At 44.1% G+C, this 22,375-nt stretch overlaps 1 protein-coding gene across 2 annotated transcripts in view; it reads right to left on the bottom strand.

Moving 5' to 3' along the window:
• The window catches only part of LOC114795750 (signal-induced proliferation-associated 1-like protein 2), an 83,082-nt gene extending 61,586 nt beyond the window's left edge, over positions 1-21,496 (bottom strand). For both annotated transcript variants that reach the window (XM_028989352.1, XM_028989354.1), the window contains exon 1: positions 21,359-21,496. The gene's annotated coding sequence lies outside the window, so the exon portion shown is untranslated. The remainder of the gene's footprint in view (positions 1-21,358) is intronic.
• Positions 21,497-22,375: the final 879 nt, after the last annotated feature.

The raw sequence follows: 22,375 nt of genomic DNA on the forward strand, positions 1-22,375 counted from the left end.
TGAGTACACACAAGGGAAATACAGTAATGTGGCCTTTCCAGGATACACTGCAGCACAGCACACAATGACACAATGAAATGTGTCCTCTGCTTTTAACCAACACCCTTGGTGACCAGAGTGTGAGGACAGTGCTCAGTGGCACTTTGGCGGTTCAATGGGCATCCTTCCAATTACGGGTCCGTTTCCTTACAACCCAAAAAGTTATCTTCGATCTAATCAAAAGAAATTCTTTACACATCTACTGATTGATTAGTATCATCAATGATCAAGGTCTGAGATGGATGATGCAGACTAAAGTAGGGGTCTGACCAGCCCACTGGCCAGCTGAAAACCAGTCTCCCAGGAGGAGGAGATCGTGTCTGTTCTCCTGGCTCCTGTTTAGTTTGAGGAGACAGAGGGAGCTTCACGGTGGCCCTCCTCCAAACCTGACCATCTGTTCTCAGACAAGTGAAGAGCAGCTCCACTGGCCTGTGTGTGTGTGTGTGTGTGTGTGTGTGTGTGTGTGTGTGTGTGTGTGTGTGTGTGTGTGTGTGTGAAATAAGGAGGGATGTAAGGAGGGATGCCCAATAAACCACCAACTTAGCAATTAGCATAAGAACATCCCCTCAAAGCTTAAATGCCATTGTGTCATGATACAGAATAAGTAGGGGTCGGACTGAGTGCTAAAACATAGTCACAAAATCAGCCACCATTTTAGACATGAATGAACTTGAATGATAGTCCATAAAGTCTGAATAAATACTCTAGGTAGTAGCCTAGCAGGCAAAAATACTCGTCTATGAACCAGAAGGCCACAAAGTCACAGGTTCAAACCCCACTTACTACCATTCTGTCCCTGAGCATGACACTTAACCCTGAGTGTCTCCAGGGGGACTGTCCCTGTATAAGGGAGTCTGATAAATGCTGTAAATGTAAGAAAATGGCAATACAGATATGTGTACAGTTCATACAGTTCAGATACAGGTTCATAAGTAGCTGAAGAATGTTGATACATGTAGATGCATATGAATGCGGACGAGTATTGAAACCCAAGTGAAGCTTCTGTGCTCCTATTCAGTTCAGTGGGAATAAACAGACTGGAGTTATGGTTGAAGAAGAGGGAGGTAGGAGTTAGTGAATTCCACCCCTCCCTTACTGTGAAACACAACCGCAGCTACAGATGACCCACATGAGGCATTCTGGATGTTCTATAGACTCATAATGAAATGATCAGCATGCCGGCATGCAAATAAACTCCTTGCTTTCTTGTTTTACGGTCAGTGATGACAAAAACCTGGCTAGACTGCACCTCTTCGGATCTCTCCACTATACAGAGTCAGGCACTCTGCTCTGTCCACAGGTCAGACCTTTATAACACAGACATAATACAGCAGATCCTGAGTCCAGACCTTCCAACAAACATTAACCCAAGCGGAACGCAAATTAAAAGCAGAACAATGACATTATTGCACTACATCGCATCATTTGCTACACTGGAATACCAGTGAAGTTTTATTTTGGACCATCAGACCTACCTTACCAAGCCACACTTTTCTCCAAACTGAACACGCAATAATTTCCCATGCTCATGCACTGATATAGACAAGTGTTGCTGTAATCCATAGGCCACTTGTTGATTAGGGACCTGTTTGGTTCTGATGTCCCCCGTTTGGGTCTATAGTGGCTGGCCAAGGACAGAGAGGCTGAAGTAGAGCCACGGGCTGCGGTCTGGTAGCGATTGAGGCTCAATTAGCTCAAATGCATGCAGCTGCTCTGCAACTCCACCCCCCAACCAAGCATCCACCTTCCCGCCCCGCCGAGCCAACAAAGCCACCAACCGGTGAAAGAGTCGGGCTCATTATCATATGTAAAGGTGGCGGTGACGGGGTCAGACTGTGACATTCGGGCTTCTCGGCTTCACGGGAGAAAGGGAAGAAACGGGAGTGAAAGAAAGAAAGAAAGAAAAAAAAAAAAGGAGTAGAGATGAAGAAGAGAGATGGAGAGTAAGACAGACAGGGAGTTAGGAAAAGACAAGCAGACCTGCTAACATGACCTTTCCAAATTCCATGTGACGCAGGGATCGACGCGGGACAGGGTGGGGTGGGGGGTGAGATGTGAAGAACAGCAGGGGCAGCAGAAGTATCTGCTTACTGGTTCGGCCCAGCAGTGAGCCTGTCACAAGCTCTGTCCGGCAGCCAACCTGCCTGTCTGCACGCCTGCCTGCCTGCCTGCCTGTCGGCTGTCCATCAGACGCCAGACACGAGACTGGACCAATCCCAGCTCTTTCAGAAAACTCCGCCCCAGCTTTCGCCACACACCATATGCTGAAGCTGCATATTCCGTATTATCTGAAGAAGGGGGTCTGTGGGCAAAACAGAGGGCCAGGTCAGAGGAAGTCATAGAGATGAGAAGCTCAAGTATCATGATCCATCTTTCACACAGAACATGCTAAAAACTTGCTAAATGGAGGACAGCTCGATCTATACATTTACTTGACCTCAGAAAAGCATGAACACTAAATTGAACTCCTGCACGTAGATGTTCGATTAACACTGCAGCTCAAACTGAAGCTCTGCAGATGCTCCACAGTTCCCTCTCTGGGCTTTCACTTGGAAGTGACAAATGACGCGTCGTCTCACTTTAGAGATAACGTCATAACCACAAGGGAATAAATGGCACCAACAAAAATTACATTTTACATTTATGGCATTTATCAGACACCCTTATCCAGAGCGACTTACAGTCAGTAGTTACAGGGACAGTCCCCCCTGGAGACACTCAGGGTTAAGTGTCTTGCTCAGGGACATGATGGTAGTAAGTGGGATTTGAACCCAGGTCTTCTGGTTCATAGGCGAGTGTGTTACCCACTAGGCCACTACCACCTGTTTTGGTCTGTGATGTAACAGGGTGACTGGAAGAAACACAAAACTAACAACATAGTTCCACCTATCATACATCAGTCAATAAATTGATTCCCCTCCCGTGCTTAAATACTGGGACAAGATCAGCAGTCGGATTAAATACAGAAACAGGGGATTTAAAAGCCTCACAGTCGGCTTCACCCTCTCGGTCCGTCTCTCTGGACAGTTGTTTACTTTGCTTCCGCTGGTGACGGTGGCTGGACTCGTTCTTTCCTCCCTCGGCGTGGCTGTTTGTTTCGCTGCCTCTGGTGTGTGTGTGTGCGCGTGCAGTGTGACAATCAGCTGGAATCTGTGTGTGTATGTGTTCAACAAGGTCAAGCGTCTCTGTTCTGACAGCTGGACAGGACACACACCACACCACTCGCACGCCTCCTGTCTCCCACACAGCTGCTGTTCCCCACGCTTCACTTTCCACACGCCCTGCCTTGGCTTGTGTGTGTGTGAGTGTGTGTGTGTGTGAGCAAGAGTGGAAGGACAAACAAGACAAAAAGGAAAAGTAGACACGATTCCTTATAACTGTAGCAGCAGTAGCACAGTTGTAAACCCAAGACAACATGCTCCCTCTCCCTCTGAGCCAGGGCCAGTGGAAACCACAGGAACTAACGGGGCTGAAATGGAGCTGAACGCCTTTAAGTGCCAGGCCACCTTGAGCCGCTCACGCCTCTGATCTTGCGCTCGCTAGCAGGTCTCTTCGCGGCTTTCATTTCTGCCTTCCAGCACAGAGCACACTCTGTTTCAGTTTAACAGGCCAAGCTCCGGGAGGCCGAGCAGTCTTTCAGCGTCGGCTGGGGCCCTGTAGTGACACACTGGACTGCTGCACACAAGCCAGCCATTCATGGCTAGACAGACACCAGCTCCTTAATATCCGCCATGTAATTTACATTCCGACAAAGCCATTTAGCATCTTTTACATGCTTCATCCGGACACACACACAACAGCACTTATGCCATTTCTGGTGGCATTTAAAGTGATTCTTCTACCTACGACTAGCAGGAAGGGGTGCCTGCACTTCTGTCCTCCAACCACATGAGGGCATTTTTAAACCCCATTCCCTAAAGCATAAAACCAAGGAATGTGAACAAAGGGGCAACTTGATGAGGGTGCATAGAGATGAAAAAACAATGGGAACATAGTATACTGTACACTGACAGATGAGTTTCCCAAATGGCTACCATAGCTATTAGGCTGTACATCAATGGGCAATGAGCAAATGGAGATATGACAGGGGTAGTGGTGGCTTAGCAGGTAAGGATGCAGACCCTTAATCAAACTACAAGTTGCCACTAAGGTGCCACTGAGCAAGGTACCATCCCCACACACTGCTCCCCGGGCACTCCTGGCTGCTCACTGCTAACTAAAGGGTGATGGTTAAAAGCAAAGAACACATTTCATTGCGTCACTGTGTGCTGTACTGTAGTGTATCACAATGAAAATCACTTCACTTTGTGCATATGTGGTCAGAGGTCGGTAGTAAGTTTTTTGGTGGCCTAGCGGTTAAGGAAGTGGCCCCGTAATCAGAAGGTTGCTGGTTCGAATCCCGAGTCGCCAAGGTGCCACTGAAGTACCACTGAGTAAAGCACCGTCCCCACACACTGCTCCAGAGGACAAATTTTGTGCACATGTGCTGTGCTGTGTATCACAATGACAATTAATTCACTTTCACTGCATATGTGGTCAGAGGTTGGTAGTCAGTTTTTTGAAAAAAAAAAATAATAATAATTACTTCTAAGAATAGGTTTACAACACACTACATTTTACTTTCACTTGAGAACATTTGTGAATAAGAAACTGTACTTGTTACTTTAACATATTAAATGTTTATTTTTGATCATGTTTCACCATTCCAACGTAGCAGCAATAATCACGTAAGATAATTATCGTATTTGTACCATAATTTTACCATCTGTATGATGTACAATCAATAATTCCAAAAATCCAATAAATGTACCATAATTTTTCCTTCTTCATTACATGGCTAAGATATTTCATAAGCAGGACCAGGTACAGATTTTCATATTTGGCTTATTGATGCACAGTCGTATCACATGCCTTTACAGACAATCAGTGCATAATGTACCACTTGGTGACGCACAAAGTAAACAATCAAGAGGTCATTGCATCACGGAATTGTAGGTGCAGTTAGACTTCTCACCATCAGACTTACAGAAATGAATGGGAGAAAGAATGGAAATTGCGTGTATGTTAATGTATGTAGCGAAAATAGCTACATAATAGTTTAAAACTCCCAATGAAAGGCTTACAACCACTTTCGCCATCACCCTCCTAAACAGCTGAAGTGTCACACACATTGCAACGGCACTTTATGTACACTTGTGGAACTATTTCTGTAATATTGTGCTTTTTCTGTATATAAGATTTAGCCACTATCATATATTGTTGTGCTTGAGAGACACCATCGTTCAGATCCAAATTGCTTGTATGAGTTCACTTCTAATTCTGACAGTTTTTAAACCCTTAAATAACTTAAAGCAGCTATATCTGTTGAGCACATCCCCTCATTGTGTAAGTAATCCTTTTGTAAAACTATATTGACAGCTGCAAGAACAGAATGACAACTATTTTCTGAGAAATTATTTCCAGTTGTAGCAGGGAAAACGAGCCACATTCATTACTGAACAGGAAAAACACTGTTCTTAACCTTTAACTGGCATCAGATAGACACTTTAAGATTAACACTTTGTGCTTACATCCACCCACGTTGTGTCACTTTAGAGAGCATTCAAAGATGCAGTACCCTTTTTAATTATAGAGTAGCTAATTTCCACTGCACCCAACTGCAGAAGGGATTGCATTAACAACTTTTAACAGTCAATTGACAAAAATGCTTAGCCAGGCAAGTGAAAACAACATTTGCGTGAGGCTGTTCAAGATGATGTTCACAACAGTCAAGGTATTAAAATGACTGAAGCAGCCCCAGAACACACACTCTGCTAGTTAATTCATTTTATGCCACTTTTTATGGACATCTTTCAAAACAACCATAACACCATAACCTGGTCTGGAAGATCTATGGTCATCTCCCAAAAAAACAAAACGGACTCGCAGATTTCATGGACACTGGAAGACCTTCCACAAAGTAACTGTATTTTGGTGAACTGTGCCAAAATTTCACGCCACATTCCCAAAAGCATGGCACTAGTAGTGTTTCCATCTGCATGGTATACTCGACCCCTGTTAATGGACGAAATTGCGCTCTACAGACAGCCAATGGCCATGTGGAGGGCATTTCAAGGCACTGAGGACTAGAGTGTTTCTCTCTAATTACAATGCTGAAGTAGTGTCTGATGTCTGCCCCTGGAGGGCTGATTACCATCGGAAGACGGCCCAGTACTAAATGAAAGACACGGGTGGTATAGAATCAACTGGGAAGCAAGGGACACCGCAGAACTTGTATAAACCCAAACGTCAAAGGTCTCTTTTCTTTCAGTATTACCCAAAGTAAGACACCAGTAGTCTACTTACTGTGACTTACTTTCTGCAAGTACTTCAGCATATTTAATGTGGCTCCCACTTTTCAGCATGGTCATTTTCATTCACCCGGGGCATAATAAACGTCTGGGAGTTTGTAATGCTCTGCACAATAGGCAATTTTAAATTCAGAACCGGTCTTTCTGGAAGAGGTTTTTCAGACATCTGTAACCAAGTGACCGATATAGAAAGAAACACAGAAGATAGTAACAATATATCACCATGCAAGAAAAATGGCTACTGATAAAAGTAGACAATTTGGAGAGCTGTTGTTGAAGGATATCTATCCTGCCAAGAAGGCAGAAGTAAGTACTCCACTCAGAGTAAATTCTGTTTCAGTCAGTGAGAAGGAACAGTTCCAATCTCGGAGATTAGAAGCGGAGAGGTGAGACTGTCAGTCTAGAATGTCTCCACCAAACCATGCTGCTGGTGCCCCTTGGAAGTAAATTGAACAAGAACAAAGAACGCTGTTATTCAGTATTGTCACTAGGCAACCACCTTATATGATGGCATTAAATGACAGCATATATCCTTTACATGGTCCTGGGTGCTAAATGGGGACCACGTTCCCAACCATTGTAGGCCTGCAGGAGCTTGAAAATTCTTGAGAAGTCCAGCCATACTGGTTGCAGCAGAGGGTAAATTTCATGGTACAGCAGACACTGCCGGCATCAACGAGAGGCGGGGGGAGCATCTCTCACAGAGAACAATGGAGGTGTCAGTCGACCACTGGCTGCTTTTGTTGGCCAACAGCAGACTGTTAGCAGACCGCTGCCACTGCAGGAGAAGGGGGCGTCACGCTGAGCTATTGAGAATGGCAGCTGGACCAGTCGCTGTCACCAGTGCACTTGGCACAACCACAGCCAACATTTATAAAAAATAACAAGCTATTCACATTCACGATGAACTAAGTTCCTACATATATAGAGTAGCAGGAGAGTACCTGGAAAGTATGCACAGTGCATTACTTTTTTTCACATTTTGCTGTTATAGCCTTATTCCAAAAATTGATTAAATTCAACAACACCCCATAATGACAACATGAAAAAACTTACTTTACTTACTTTGTCAAATGCATTAAAAATAAAAAAAACTGATAAATCACATGAACATAAGTAATCACAGCCTTTGCTCAATACTCGATGCCACAAGCTTGGCACACTTTTTGCCCATTCCTCTTTGCAGCACTTCTCAAGATCATCAGGTTAGATGGGAATAGTTGGTACACAGCCCTTTTAAGATCTCTTTCAAGATGTTCAGTCAGATTCAAGTCCGGGCTCTGGCTGGGCCACTCAAAAACATTCACAGAGTTGTCCTGAAGCCACTCCTTTGATATCTTGGCTGTGTGTTTAGGTTTGTTGTCCTGCTGAAAGATGAACAGTCATGCCAGTCTGAGAGTTCTCTAGAGCAGGTTTTCATGCAGGATGTCTCTGAACATTGCTGCATTCATCTTTTCCTCTGTATTGGTCTGGTGCCTGTTTTTTCCCCAAATGTGTCACCTGGCATTCACACCAAAGGGTTCAATCTATGTCTCATAAGACCAGAGAATTTTGTTGTCATGGTCTTAAAGTCCTTCTGGTGCCTTTTCGACAAACTCCAGGCAGGCGACCATGAGCCTTTTATTAAGGAGTGGCTTCCATCTTGCCACTCCACCATACAGGCCTGGTGGTTTTGAGCATCTTCCACATACGGATGATGGAGGCCACTGTGCTCATTTGGACCTTCAAACAGCAGAGAATGTTCTGTAACCTTCCCCAGATTTGTTCCTCGAGACAATCCTGTCTTGGAGGTCTAAAGACAATTCCTTTAAACTTCATGCTTGGCTTGTGAACTTGAACTGTCATCTGTGGGACCTATATATATATATATGTGTGTGTGTGTGTGTGTGTGTGTGTGTGTGTGTGTGTGTGATGTGTGTCTTTCCAAATCATGTCCAATCAACAGATTTATCCCACAGGTGGACTTGTTTTAAGCTGCATAAACCCACAATCCACAGTGACGTACTAAAAAAATATGATGATGACACGGTTTGTACAAAATGCTCAACTAGTAAAACTGGGAGTTTTTGAAATGAAATGATGAATGAGTGCATGCCTTTGTGATTTTAAAATAGTTAAAGAAAACACACACAGATTTGCTGGGTATGCAAATTCCCATCTGAGTACTCATCCATGTTGCTTCCATTTCTCAGAGGCGATGGGGTAGAGTCATGTGACAAAAAACATTGTTTTTAAAGGGGACATTACATGGGCAAAGTATAAACAGAACAAACAGGCAACATTATAACTGTTGAAGGTTCTGAATATTCAATTCATTTTCAATTAACTGTCTGACCCCAATACATTCAAACAATTTAGATACTATCAGCAGACACACAAACAATTACAACATTTCTGGTACCATATCCTGCCATGAAAACATGGGACATGAATAATTGTCAGTGGGTGACTGGACAAACACAAAGCTGAGATAAAAAGCAATAAAGAGCAGTGGTAAAACTGATGGTAGTATCCTAGTGGGTAACACACTCGCCTATGAACCAGAAGACCCAGGTTCAAATCCCACTTACTACCATTGTGTCATGTAAAAAAAAAAATTAAAACCATTCTTATTCTAGACCAAGATCATTTCTAAACAGCCACCTTGCTCCACACAAGTCTGACCAGTTTCAATACATACATCTCTTGAAGAATGGAGACAGTCTGTTGCCAGGAGCTGAACAGCAGAACGAGTGACAACAGGAAAAGCAGCAGCATTAACATGGAATAAAAATGGCAGCCATCTGCCACATCTGTCACACCGCAGCAGTGACTTGCTGTAATTAGCTCCAAAAGCTCTGACAGCAGAAGCCGGGTAGAAAAAAATGATCCCCAGAAGAGTTTTATCCTCATTGGAATGAAATCTGGACCAGCACAGAATGCCATGTGAGTTTCAGTCTCCTCTTTAAAAAAAAAGCTGATTTAAAGGTGGAATGTAAATACTGTAAAGGCCCATGGTGGGAGGGTGGGGAGACAATATACCTGTCATCTGTCAAAAGGAAATCTGCTCAGAACGGCTCACTGGCACACCAACGTCAACATGCCCCATGGGAAGCGTCTGAGAAAGAACGAGAGATTTCAGTACTCGGCTGTAAAAACACATGTTTCATAACCCTGACAAGCACCTGTGGAGAAACCTGACACTTGCCAGGACGATGAGATCCCTCATGAGGAAAGAGCACCCTCACCTGAGGACCAGGACAGAAGACAGACTTCACCTTCTCAAAAGGTATAAGCTCACACAACATCTCTAGTGGAAGCTGAACTACCACTTTCCATTCCTTCACCACTTCTGTGGAAACATTTGGGTGGGCAATATAACGGGGGGTGAATTCTTATGACGAACCAGGAAAAGAAACTCGAGAGAAAAATGGCGAGAAGAGGGATGGAGGGAGGGGCTGTGGCCACTTTTAGCTTTTTCTTTTCTCTCTCTTGGAAAAAAGGAGACCTTGCTCTGTGTGTGTCCTTCATTGTATAACCACCCCTCGGGCACAAGGCACACAGAAATCCATTTATCCTTCCTCAGAGTCCCTGGCTGCGTTAGAAACAATGTGGGAATCACGTGCCGTGTGACAGGGCTTTTCCCTCATAAAAAAAAAAAAAGTCCTGCACATTCAGGATTCAGCTCCCCATCCTGGAAAACCCCCAAAATTTGTATTGACTACAAAACAAGGAGAAATGACATCTGTCTTGTGCATTTGCATTTCCTCGGTTCGACTCACAATGCGCCACTTGACTGGACGGGCTGGGGCAGCCAGTGTTGGGGCAGCCAGTGTTGGGACATGAGAACGGCGTCCCTGTCAATGGAGACCCATTTCCAGGTCTTGATACAAGCCACTGATGCAGCACACAGACCAAAGTCACCAATCTAAATGTGACAGCAGGAGAAAGAGAGGAGTTTTTCCACACAAGAGTAACCAAGTATAGCTGGATATGTGTCTTCCCCAAGTGCCCATGTCACTCTAACAAGATGTTACCCTGGCCAGCGGCCCATTGTACTCATACCTAAATCTGCCAGCAATGATGAGGGGCAGTGGTGGCCTAGCAGGGGCAGTGGTGGCCTAGTGGTTAAGGAAGCGGCCCCATAATCAGAAGGTTGCCGGTTTGAATCCCGAGCTACGAAGGTGCAAAGCACCGTCCCCACTCATTGCTCCCCGGGCGCCTGTCATGGCTGCCCACTGCTCACTCAGGGTGATGGGTTAAATGCAGAGGACAAATTTCACTGTGTGCACCGTGTGCTGTGATGCTGTGTATCACATGTGACAATCACTACACTTTAAATTAATGCTTCTTGTACACAGGAGTGAGAGTAAAACACCTTGTGAATGTCTTGCAGTAACCTAGGAAGGTTATCAGATGTTCACATCAATATCATAATGCTGACCATTATAGTGCAAAATTAAAGCCACTTTTAGGCAATCACGCAACGAGATTTCTCCAGGATGTGCCATTTCTGTATGCATAGCTTTAAATGCAAATGATGAGGAGAGCGGCCTATAGAAGTGAGCGGCCATTCACGGAAATTACGTCATCAACACTTCCTGTTTGGTGTAAACAGGAAGTCGTGTCGCCGTTTTTCCAGAAACAATTATGTGATGCACAAAGGTGGAGGTAGCTACCTGAGATACTTGGGTGGTCATGTAGACTCAGTCTCATGCTACCACTAGAGTGAAAGAATTCAAAAGTGACCAGAAACATCAGCCAGAAAGCATAGTGGTCCACGTGCAGGACCACGCCTTTATTGGGGATGTATTGTGATTGCCTATGATTTCCACCCGTTGTCTATTTCATTTGCACAACAGCATGAGTAATTGGTTGTCAATCAGTGTTGCTTCCTAAGTGGACAGTTAGATTTTAAGACTGTCTGAGCTGCTGCCCTCTGAACGGCAAACCAGAATGGCGAAAATGCTCTTTATACATTTCTTGTCACTGCAGGACCTTAGACAGGATAGGGGAACTCGTATTAATGTTAAATAATCTCACAAATCTCACATTATTTTCATAATAGGAAAGTATTTTTTTTGCCTTTTTGTATTTTTTTTCTCCCCAATTAATATTAATTTAATACATTTTGGGTAAACTGTTTTCAGGGGGAACAAAATGAATTTATTTCATCCATTGTTTCCAGCAATGCAACCTCTGACCTTAAAGAGTTACCAGAACACAGAGGCTGAAATTAAATGAAAATGGAATGAGTCCACACATCCAGTTTCCGACTGGAGGATTTGCTCTCTGGGAAAGGGAAGTGCACAGAGGAATCCAGCTCTATAAATGTTTACATGATCCAGAGTGACATAAAGAGGGCTAGAGTTACGTCCCGGGATGTACTTCCCCAGTGTCTGAGTGGAGTGCAGTCACCAGCTGAAAAATGAACTCGAGTCTTATCTCCCAGCTCCAGAGCGGTCCAATGGAAGCCCGTCTAATGGGTGCGGAGAGGAGGCTGGTTGTGACGTACCCTGTCCTAAACAGGGACAAAATAAACCAAAATATTGTCCTGTTCTCTCACCAACGCTCCGGGTCCCTGGACTACTGATCCAGGGATTTGTCTTCATCCTGCCCATGTTCCGCCCCCATCCTGTCATTCCCATCAGGCTAACTGTTCTCACCTGGCAACCCATACACACACACACACACACACACACACACACATATACCATAACACATCTTTGCCTGGTCATATCAAGAACCGAGTGCTTTGTGCTTCCTCCTAGGATGGTGGTATCCTAGTGGGTAAAACACTCGCCTATGAACCAGACGTCCACACAGGTTCAAACTCCACTTGCTACCATTGTGTCCCTGAGCAAGGCACTGAGTGTCTCCAGGGGGACTGTCCATGTTTCTATTGATTGTAAGTCGTTCTGGATGATAAATGCAGTATAATAAAAGCTGTAAAATGTAATGGATTGTTTTACTCTTAGAATTTCAAGGGTAACATTTTATATTACAATTTCAATTAACATTCATTTTTCAACATTAATCAATAGCTCACAAATTAATTTAAATAGTTTTCAACTAAAACAAAAATCAAAGCTTCCAGATTTTAATTTTGTAACCTCCACAGGTAATGTCCAATGCATCGTCACACATTACATCTTTGTTTGGTGTGTCTCTCCATACAAATCCATACTTTTACACAGCCATACAACCCTAAATTAAACAGGGCTGAGAAGATTCCTGAGCATTGTGGAACCAGATACAATCTTCAGACATCATCTGACCACCTAGGCCTGGAAAAACCAGATCCAGCTGTATATTGCATAACTTCCACCAGAGTCTACAGTATGGAGTAGTGTGTGTGGCAGGGGGTTTAGATAGATGAAACCGTGGATCTTTCTCCCCCTCATCATCCCTCCCATTGTTTATGTTTGTCTTCGTATCCACTGATATTTGACCTCCAACAGCGGCTCTTGCTTACTTACTCTTCCAGCCCATGTCAGCATAGGACAAGTGGTGAAAAGAAGGGAAAAGCGGGGAAAGGGAAGAATCAGGCCACTGTCGCTCCCGATCATTATCTGCCGTCTACAGTGTGTAGAAATCGGATAAAAGGGGAGGGGGGCTATTTAAGAATACATTGCAAAGGAGAAAAAAAATAAAAACTTTGAGATGGAATCTGGAGAGCTGGCTATGCATTAACCCTGCATGGATGGCCAAGTTCCCTCAAAACACATAACACAGACGCTCAGGCGTCCACACACTGCGCCTCTTTGTATGACAGCCTTCCACGCTTCCGCTCCATCAGAATTTAATAAAGTCCCCATATTCCAGCACAGCCCACTGGCTTGCCAGCAAGTCAGACAAACGAAAACATGGCTTGTGACATGTCTCTGGTAAACAGAGACAATCCTTTTGTGGTTCTGAATATGAGGATGATGATGATGACGATAATACGAGAATGTGATGATTTCAGCTGATCTGCTTGCCTTGTTGGAGAATAAAAGCCAGTGATGCAAGGTTGGGAATAGGGGGATGCAGGGCTGCATCCACTCCAAGATGAAGTGAAAAAGAAAGTGATTAGTTGTTACATGTGACACACCGCAGTACAGCACCCAGTGCACACAGTGAAATGTGGTCTCTGCATTTAACGCATCCCCCGAGGGAGCAGTGGGTGGGGGCAATGCTTTGCTCAGTGGTACCTTGGTGGGTCGGGATTTGAACTGGCATGGTTAAAAGGAAGTTCCTGTTCCGTTGATTGTATAAAAAATTTGCCTGGAAAATATATGAATATTTCAGAGGAATTCTAGCAACTCAGAAAACAATGGCGATCGCCAGTCTCAAACAGAAATCCAAGCATAAAATTAAGAAAATTAAAAATTGCTTCTACAATGCTCCATCACCACTTCAGAACATATGTGCATACGTGGACATATCTTTATCTATAATGCTGTGTATGGTTACCTGGTGTAAATTTCAATACATTAACAAATCCATCATAAAAGACATGCAAGATAACCAATTTCAAAATATTTATTTCATTAGAATTTAGCAATGCAAAAGGCATCACGCATCATTCGTAACTCATGTCTCTTTATATATAAAAAAAAAGCAAAGAAAGAAGAATAAACTAAATGAAAGAAAAATGATGCAGCAAGGATGCTATCCGGCTGCTGAATAGATGAGGAAGGTTAAATGCAGCCTTGTTTAGTAAGTGCTTCTTCAATTAAAGTTAATGGACCTTCATTAGTCAACCAGAAACAAGGTCTTTAAGGACAAAAATTGATCCGCTCCATCAGGAACAAGGAAATTGGGGAAAAAAAAAAACGTTCCTGGTTATATACGGAGACGTGGAAAAAATATGCATTTTGAATTTTTTTCAATGGACTTGAATGGACAATGGAAATAAACGTGAGGAGTAGCAAGGGTCCAGCATGTCTATAGGTAGTGGTCAGTGAAGTATGTGATTAATGCCCTCATGGCACAGAAGCACACACCCCATTTCACTCTCTTCTTCATATCACACATCTGTGGCGGTTCTGCCTGACTTCACTCATTAATTACAATCAGCCTCGTTCAAAACTAATCAACGAGCTTTATGATCCAAGACAACCCGCTGAATGCCCAGAGTCTTGTGTCTTCAGTGATCAGCAAAAACACTGACCGTTACATCCCCAGACGCTGTTTTCTAAAGATTTATGTTCTATGAAAACAGAGGTTTGAAACTATATCTGGATCAAACTGGCCAAATACTCTGAGTTCATTTTTTATTATGATTTTGTTATTCATGTAATGCGTTGCAATTCTATACATTAACCTGTTGAAATTACTTTTTATAATGCAATACCCACTATAGCAGCGTTATTATTGTTTGAGGTGAATTTTAAGTTCCGAAAGTGTCCACACTTGAATTCCAGCGTCCATTCTGCTACAGTGGAGATGAGGAATGCAACCAGCCCAACGCTAAATCCCTACTTATCCACCATCACCAGCAAGGTCAGGAGTCCTGATTGTCTGGGCCCAGCGAGGAAACAGAGGGCATTAAGCCCCTCGTCCGAGGGGTTACTCTCATTCTGTCTAGCTACAGGCTATTTAAAGAGAGAGACAAAGCATGTCACAGGGTCAGCAACACTGACACTCTAGAACAAACACTTCAAAATCGACACGTCCAATGGGCACCACAGGCTTCTAAAACATCTCTGATGGGGAAGGAAAGTCCGACCCTTTTTTTTTTCAGAATAAGCCATAATATAATAAATTTTATGCAGTATTATTAAACAAATGAATGGTATCATACAAGCAAAATAGGTATTGCTGCTCAGAGAACAACTTGGTAACAGAGCTGTGGACGCGTTTTTATCTCATTCTTTATACACATTACCATTGTTTAATGAAAGTTAATGAAAGTAGTAGTACTTAACTACTCATTGTCTTTCACTCATTTGCACACCTTCACCCTACCAGTTACACATATTTTATGTTAAAGATGTAAAAGTTTAATATTTGGTTATGTTTGCAATATTTGCATATTGGTTTTACATTTACAGCATTTATCAGACGCCCTTATCCAGAGCGACTTACAATCAGTATTTACAGGGACAGTCTCCCTGGAGCAACTTAGGGTTAAGTGTCTTGCTCAGGGACACAATGGTAGTAAGTGGGATTCGAACCTGGGTCTTCTGGTTCATAGGCGAGTGTGTTACTAGGCTACTACCACCCATTGTTTCATTGTATACTTGCAGTCGCTAAAAGCATTTCACTGCATATCATACCGTGTATGACAGTGTATGTGACAATGAATTTGAATTTGAAGTTAGGAAATTCCACAATTCTTCAAGTGTGTATGTATGAACATCACATGTAACTCCACACGACTGACAAGCTGCTTGTCATTTTTTCCTAGTTTCATCAAGCCACACATATTCACCCCAAATGCCCCACATTCCAGCACCGCATCCGAAGATCACAACAGATTACCGCCAGGAGATTTGATCCTTTTCCCATGTCTGTGTAAATAGCCCACCGTAAACGGCCTTGCAAGGTGCGGTAAGCTGAGCCGACGCTCCCTTTCAAGCAGTCCAACTCACTCCGACCTCCAGCCTGTAGTCCTGCCACAGTGGGAATCTGGGCCATGATAAAATATCCAGCGATAACTGGCATCAACTGTGGGAACAGATTCCCTATACGGTCTAACTGGAACAGTTAAGGAACCTTCCCACCTAAGGAACATCATCAAGTGACAGCAAGTGACTTTAGAGTCTCACCATGTTCTTTATTTTAGAAAAAAAAAAACTTGCAGGTTTTAAGCAGATTAAATTTAGAGCATAGTTGAAATCAGTTTTAGAACATACGTACACTTTATTCCAGCGACTGCCACCAGACCTGCCTTTTCTCAGGACCAACAGGCTGATCTGCGTAAGGAATCCTCATCAACATGGTGCCATCTGCCCCACTGCTGCTGCCAACCTGGAGTTAGTGGCCTCCTACCCCCCTCCCCGCCTACAGGGAACCCATCAAAGGGTGCTTTCTCACAGCATTCTCAAAAACATGAACAACACGCTGCAGCTGGAGACAACTGGACCATCAGTACTAAATTAGGAGCTTCGTCCACCTTTGCTGAAACCAATAGAAAAGTCCTGTTGCAGGTTTATTTTTGTGTGCAACCATTTTTATCATCAAATAAGCCGAAGTGCTGTCTTTGTTCAACTTTAATTGGCCGCTCTCTGGAAGACGAATGAAAAAACTCATAGGCCCCTCACATTCAGGAGAAATGAGACATAACGTTTAGTCCATCCAACATGTCCTGGTTCCATCCAGCAGAGGCTCAGTAAAAAGAACAGCCTCTTAAAAACCACTGACTTTAATCACCGGGTAAGTGTCCTCCTGGTCACCTCTTCCATAACAACATTAATGGTGCACATCCACGCCTTTGGCCATCGTGTCTGAAAGCCATTAGGGAAGGCCTTGTAGCTCTTTGTGTGGATGTGTGAATAAGGGCCAGTGGTATCTAGATTTCTTCCACCAAGGTGTGGTGTAATAACACCTCCAGCAATCCATCAAGTCCCTGTAAAGAGCCTGCTGCATTATGGCCAGAACTGCGAAAACAAAGCAGCAATGAGATTAGGGTTAGTCCCACAGATCACTAGAATAAATGTTCCCAATTTAGAGCCAGTTCAAATCCAAAAGTGCAATTAGTTATTAAAATGGAGAAGTAGAGCCTGCAGTGGTCCAGAAAAAATGTTATGATATACCACCACCAGCCTCCAGAACCCTGAAATTCTTCTGAAACTGGATCACAGGAAAGTCTACAAGCAGCTGTCCCTCAAGTGTAGACGCTCAAGATAATTTCCTTATGACACTGTACAAAAATACCCATTTCATTTCCAGTGTGATAATTTTTGTATTCAGGAAGTTCTTTCCTAGCTCCAGATTCCTAATCACGTGGTGTGGACCTGAAACACAAAGACCATGCTGAGGTCCAACACTTAGCAAGTGCTCAGCAAGCCAGCGGAAAAAAAAGCACCGTGTGGAAAGGACCCAGAGCTCAGGCGTCCCCCATCAGGCGGAACCGTGGGGTGGTGGGAGTATTTACCGCCTGGCAGACACGTTCTTCCAAATGGCCTTTCCCGGTGCTGTACTCCATCAACGCTTACCTGCTGCCTAGTTATCAGAGCAGAAAATGGCAACTGGGCAGATATAAAACCCTGCCCCACGGCACAGGAACGGTGCCTCCTGTTTCTCCTCTGGGGAATGAAGACAACCGAAGTCCACAGGCTTAATTAGCCGGGTCTGGCATTGGGGTTTTTCCAGCGAGGTGTGTTCACAAGTCGCATGCATTATCAATTTCCAGTGGAAAACGGAGAACCGCCAAGGAGCTCCGAGCAGATTAGACTTAAACCGCGTCTGACGTTGACCCTGCAATAAGAGCACCAGGGGACGGCCGGCCAGGAAGTCGCTCTTCCTCCCTGCCACACCGAGCTGCGTGAAAGTCAAACGTTTGAAGGGCAACAGCCAAAAATAAAATTGTCATCGTCTGCAGCACCCGGCAGAAGAAAAAGAAAAAAAAATGTCCTTGGGGACAAAACAATAAAAAAAAAAAAAAAAAAAGAGAGTGTCAGCGTTCGGCGGCCGTGCTCAGTCCCGCGGCGCTGCTCTGGGCGAAGGGAGATGAGATGCAGCATTTCAGAAAACATTTACAGCCATCCATCACTGCTATCTTGCTGCGGCTCACAGACGTATTAGTAACGCTCACAGATAAGCATGTCGTAATTATGTGGCACCCCGCCCCCACCCCCCACCCCTTCTCCTGACAGCTGGAGTCACGCCATATATTTGTGAATGAGGGGAGGAACGTGTCGAGCAGAAACAGACTGTCTGCACACGGGCCGGTTCAGAGCAAAGCGCGACCCGCAAATGAGTGTTTTAAACTCCATATAAATAACCTCGGGGGATCTGCAAAGCTGCTCTCTTTCAGCATACTGTCACCGTGCTGTCTTTTCGGAAAGTGACAACTTCTTGATTTTTTGTTTTTTTTCTCCACTGTGCATTACAAACACAATGCTGGGTGTGTTGGCTATACGTCATGGGCATTACGGTGATGCTGGAGAATTCAAACGAATTCAAAGCCATTGTTCATTATGTGATGTTGCCATTATGAGGTCAATTCGACTTTACAGATGTCTTTGATCTGCCTGTTCAGGGTGCATGCATGTGACCTCGCAGTGAAATGACAACGTGACAACACTAAACAAAATATTTATTATATGTTTATTTATCTTCTCAAATGGCAGCATTTTTGGATGAGTTGTTTTAAATAATGTATTGTACACTTGGACCTTTAAACTCTCATTCCGCAATGCAATGCATGTAAGACTGGTTGCATATTCACAGGTGAGCAATGGTGAATTTTCTAAAATGAGTCGATCATGCAATGATATAAATAAATGATCAATAGAAAAAAAACATTCACAGATAAACCTGGGTCATGGTTTCACTCATAATTAGGAAGCAAGTGTATAATGTACAATTATGAAAGCAGCATGCATAATATGCTTCTAAAAGTGATTCTAATATTCATTATTGATGCATTTAATGTGGAAACAGTGCATTAATTAACATAATTACATTTGAAAGACTTTCAATTAATGAATCTATTAATTAATTAATTAATTACATGTGTCCTCCCAGTGCTGGTCCATTACATGGTAATAAAACAACTTGCACAGATAAATTGCACATTGAAACAAGTGATGGTAGAAATGCTGCAGAGTTGGAATTGCAGACTGAAATTCAGCGTCCCACACTGTGTGGGGACGGTGCTTTGCTCAAGGGGACCTCAGTGGCACCTTGATGGTTCTAGGCCTCCACTGCCCCAGTCTGGCCCATGCGTTCTCCAGACAGATGGGACCAACTAATCCATTCTACCAAGTGTCCATCATTGCATTTTCCAGCCAAACATATGAGGATTTTTTTTTTTTACTTTTATCCCTTCATGCGAGAGATGACGGGGATTAGCAGCCCTTGGGCTATATCAGAAAGACAGGAAGCTTCAACTCCTTCAGTTGCCAGATAAGCAGAAATTCCTATATTGCATTCCATGTCGAAAACATAATCTCATAGCGCTTTTGCATCTAATACTGTGTCATGTTTTGTCTGAAATGGTGGAGATACAGGAAAGAACATGTCCAGAGCAACACGACTTCCCATATTTCCAAAAGGACAAACAAACAAAAGAACAGACTGAGCAGCGTTGTGGGGTAAGCAGGGCATTAACGGGCTGATCGGAAGAGATCTGATACTGTTTGTTTACCCTACCGGAGGAAGTGAGGAACGCTACAGAAGCAACAGCACGGCTCGCCACAACCAAATGAGACATCGGCCTCCGAGTAAACGCTGGGACGGGACACGGCGAGGGCCTGGCAACAAAACTGCAGGTAAGTGCAGGTTCCATCCGGTCAACACGCACCATCACGAACGTTATGATTTATTACACTCAACTCGGGCTGGGAGTGTTATGAATTATGGAGATTATTGGCATCACATCGCTACGCTGCGTTACCTGTGTTGATTTGCTCTATTGACGTCTGAAGGAAAGCGTTTCGCTGACTCAGAACGCTGCTGAAGTCCTGATAACCGCGTTTCCTCAATTTTCTGCCATACCCAGGCCACTATGTCAGCATTTTGGACGTCACAGCGGCATCAGCTTTTCAAATGAAACGGGACAGGGATTTTTCTGCTCCATTTGACAGGGAGATAAATAAATATACACGTTAGTTAACTCACTAACTAACGAAATGTTCTGATTTCTAATGCTGATGTGTCTAAATTCCAATGGCAGCAATCATGACAGTTTAAGCTCTGAAGATGATCAAATGCAAAACATTTAAAAGAGCTCATTTTCCGGAACATGACCATCTCTTGCCCAATAATAAACTTAGTGCCTGTAATAGAGTGTGAATTAGAGGATGAAGAAGGCCTACATTGTCTCTGCATGATCTGGCACCCAGCAGTGGAAACGGAATCAGCATCAGATGAGCTCTTATTCTTCTCGAGGAACGCCAGCAAGAGCCCTTTGTTCGCCGGTGACTTCAGAACAGCCAAGTGAAATTACGCTAACAATCAGACGACGAGGATGATGCAGATATGAAAGAGGGGCTCTAAAGAGCATGGAAATTAAATCTTTGTTATCATCTTTTCCCCAGAAAGTGGGAATTAAGTCATCCTGGCTTTTACAACAGGCAGCCCAACTGAACTCGACTGACCCTTGACCCTTGTGTACTGAATTCTGTCCTCACATGCAGCTACTTAAGCCTCAACAAAGGACACCTACTGACAGTAATTCATGCAGTGGGGCGGAGTCGCAATAGACTGGCCACCTCGTTGTCCATCACACTCTCGGAAATTTTGGAATTTGTGTACATAACAAACACAACGGAGCATGCAATTTTAGATGCACGTCTACATTTTCCTGCATGTGATGTATTTATTATACTGTGATGTGTACGTAATGAAGGAATATTATTGATCACTTGCGAGACCAATGATCTCCAATGGACGCGACTGTCATTCAGAACAGAGACCCTCCTCCGGCCCTGGTACTAATGAAGACCCTGATGTGCAGTTCTGCTGGTCCCAGTGCATGTGTGGGAGGGGGTGCAAAGCGAAACAAAAGACTCGAACCCCGCAGCCCCAGAAGCGCACACTTTTACAGAACACCCCGTTTAACCCAGGCACAGTCAGCCACAAGCTGCCTTGATGGTCAGACCGGCCGCACTGGTGATATGCAGCTTTCTTTTTTCCCCATTCCCGGCGCCCAATTTAATGCCCCGGCTGGAGGCATCTGAACTCCGAAGCCTCGGCGTGAGTCGCATCAAGTCTGTGCAGCAGCTTCCTTTTCAATGACGTGCCTGCTGGAACTGCGGTGACAAAGTTCCTTGCAACTTTACAAGTCTTTGGGGTTGTTTCGTGAACGCACGTCCCGTTGATGCATCGTTTCGTACCTGTCATCCCGAGCGCGCGCCCGATCCCGTTTATATTCGCGGAGGAGCCGATCGGAGCTGCTGCTGCTGCTGCTGCTGCTATGCTGCTGCTGACGAGTCCTCATCCACAGTCCCACCGCTCCGCGACCAGCCCTCCCGGCCGCGCTGCCGCTGAACTGAGCGCGCCGCTTCACCGTCCAGAGCCGCCGGCCCGGAGCCCCGCCCACCAGCCCTGCGATTGGCCGAAACCGCGGCGGCCCCCCAGCAATCGTTTTATGCATTGGTCGTCTCAAATGTCAACCACAGAGCTGAAGCGCCGTGTTTTAGCTTTAAGTGGATAATAGACACATTTTGCCAAGCGGTCTCGTTGTAAAAAAAAGAGAGTTTTATAGTCACGTCACATCGACTTTTGTTGTATTTTGTCCGTTTTTATACTATTTGTTCTCATCTTTACACCACGCCTACGGTTATGGGTTACAATGAACTCCACCAGCTTGGAGCGCTAGTGGCACCAGCTGGAAACAATATGCATTTTCCGGTTACGTTTTGGCGCTCACGACGAAGGTGGACGTCTTCTCGTGAAATTATTGTTTATTTATCTAAACAAACAACACAAAAAAATATTTTGGTCAAAAACAAAGAGTAGCATATGGGGGCTGTCACCATACACACAAGTTGCAGTTACAATATACAATGTTTTAATATACAAAATAGTCAACGCTCATTAAACCGCTACCGTCCAAAGAACAAGACTATTTACAAAAAATCTTGATACGGTGGCATTGAATCGGGTACTAAACCCATTAACCACCCCGACGTCAAACTATGAAAATACTGAGAAGTTTCATCCGCCTCCTAAATCCGAACCTGACAACAGCTGTAAATGTACCAATGCATACCGTGTGTGTGTGTGTGTGTGTGTACACATTTCTTTAAAAGCTGGAATTCCGATTTTACACCTGTATGTGCCTCGTGTGCATATAGTGAAGCAATACTACAATTCCCATGAAGCATCGCGAACCTCATTGCGTAGAACGT

Source organism: Denticeps clupeoides, chromosome 8 (assembly GCF_900700375.1).
Source record: "Denticeps clupeoides chromosome 8, fDenClu1.1, whole genome shotgun sequence".
Lineage (NCBI taxonomy): Eukaryota > Metazoa > Chordata > Actinopteri > Clupeiformes > Denticipitidae > Denticeps > Denticeps clupeoides.